This window comes from Balaenoptera ricei, chromosome 1, assembly GCF_028023285.1.
Source record: "Balaenoptera ricei isolate mBalRic1 chromosome 1, mBalRic1.hap2, whole genome shotgun sequence".
NCBI lineage: Eukaryota > Metazoa > Chordata > Mammalia > Artiodactyla > Balaenopteridae > Balaenoptera > Balaenoptera ricei.
This window is the reverse complement of record NC_082639.1, coordinates 119,608,687-119,611,292: the sequence shown is the minus strand read 5'-3', so window position 1 is coordinate 119,611,292 and position 2,606 is coordinate 119,608,687.

Here is a 2,606-nt window from a genome sequence, read left to right as displayed (position 1 = left end):
CACTTTCAAACTCATTCTATGAGGCCACCATCACCCTGATACCAAAACCAGACAAAGATGCCACAAAGAAAATTACAGGCCAATATCACTGATGAATATAGATGCAAAAATCCTCAACAAAATATAAGCAAACTGAATCCAACAATACATTAAAAGGATCATACACCATGATCAAATGGGATTTATCCCCAGGATGCAAGGATTTTTCAGTATCTGCAAGTCAATCAACCTGATACAACACATTATCATATGGTTTTATCCTTCAATTTGTTAATCTCAATAGATGCAGAAAAAGTTTTTGATAAAATTCACCATCCTTTTATGATAAAAACTCTCCAGGAAGTGAGCATAGAGGGAATATACCTTAACATAATAAAGGACATATATGACAAACCCACAGCTAACATCATACTCAACTGTGAAAAGCTGAACACATTCCCTCTAAGATCAGGAATAAGACAACGATGCCCACTCTTGTCACTTTTATTCAAAATAGTTTTGGAAGTCCTAGCCACATCAATCAGAGAAGAAAACGGAATAAAAGGAATCCAAATTGGAAAGGAAGAAGTAAAATTGTCTCTGCAGATGACATGATATTATATATAGAAAATCCTAAAGATGCTACCAGAAAACTACTAGAGTTCATCAATGAATTCAGTAAAATTACAGGATACAGAATTAATACACAGAAATCTGTTGCATTTCTATACACTAACAATGAAATATCAGAAAGAGTAATTAAGGAAACAATCCCATTTACTATTGCATGAAAAAGAATAAAATATCTAGGAATAAACCTACCTAAGGAGGCAAAAGTCCTGTACTCCAAAAACTATAAGATGCTGATGAAAGAAATTGAGAATGACACAAACGGAAAGATGTGTTCTTGGATTGGAAGAATCAATATTGTAAAAATGACCATACTTCCCAAGGCAGTCTACAGATTCAATGCAATCCCTATCAAATTACTAATGGTATTTTTCACAGAACTAAAACAAAAAATTTTTAAATTTGTGTGGAAACATAAAACCCTGAAATGCCAAAGGAATCTTGAGAAAGAAAAATGGAGCCGGAGGAATCAGGCTCACTGACTAAAGACTATACTACAAAGCTATAGTCATCAAAACAGTATGGTACTGACACAAAAACAGACACATAGATCAAGGAACAGGATAGAAAGCCCAGAAATAAACCCACGCAGCTATGGTCAATTAATCTACGACAAAGGAGGCAAGAATATACAATGGAGAAAAGACAGTCTCTTCAATAAGTGGTGCTGGGAAAACTGGACAGCTACATGTAAAATAATGAAATTATAACATTCTCTAATACTCTATACAAAAAAAAAAAAACAACTCAAAATGGATTAAATGCCTAAGTGTAAGAGTGGATACTATAAAACTCCTAGAGGAAAATATAGGCAGAACACATAAATTGCAGCAATACTTTTTTGTATCCATCTCCTAAAGTAAAAGAAATAAATAAAAGCAAAAATAAACAGGACCTAATTAAACTTAGAAGTTTAAAAGCAAAGGGAACCATCAATAAAATGAAAAGACAACCTACAGAATGGGAGAAAATATTTACAAACGATGTGATTGACAAGGGGTTAATTTCTAAAATATACAAATAGCTTATACCACTCAATGTTGAAACAAAACCAAATACCCCAATCAAAAAAAATGAACAGAAGACCTAAATAGACATTTCTCCACAGAAGACATACAAATGGCCAAAAAGCACATGAAAAGATGCTCAACATTGCTAATTAGAGAAATGCACATCAAAACTACAATAGGTATCACCTCACACCGGTCAGAATGGTCATCATCAAAAAGTCTGCAAATAGGGACTTCCCTGGTGGCACAGTGGTTAAGACTCCACCTGCTAATGCAGGGGACATGGGTTCAACCCCTAGTCCAGGAAGATCCCACATGCCATGGAGAAACTAAGCCCATGCGCCACAACTACTGAGCCTGCGTGCCACAACTACTGAAGCCTGGGTGCCTAGAGCCCGTGCTCCGCAACAAGAGAAGCCACCACAGTGAGAAGCCCACGCACCGCAACAAAGAGTAGCTCCCGCTCGCCGCAACTAGAGAAAGCCTGCGTGCGCAGCAATGAAGGCCCAACAGAGCCAAAACATACTAAAAAAAAATGTCTACAAATAGTAAATGCTAGAGAGGGTGTGGAGAAAAGGGAACCCTCTTATGCTGTAGGTTGGAATGTAAACTGGTAGAGCCACTATGGAGAACAGTCTGGAGGTTCCTTAAAAATGTAAAAACAGTTACCATATGTCCAGCAATCCCACTCCTGGGTATATATCTGGAAAAGATGAAAACTCCAACTGGAAAAGATACAAGCACCCCTATGCTCATAGCAGCACTATTCACAATAGCCAAGACATGGAAACCACCTAAATGTCCACAGACAGATGAATGGATAAAGAATATGTGATACACAGACACACACACCCACATACAATATACAATGGAATACTACTCAGCCATAAAAAAGAATGAAATAATGCCATTTGCACCAACGTGGATGGACCCAGGGATTATTATACTAAGTGAAGTAAGTCAGACAGAAAGACAAATATCACACGA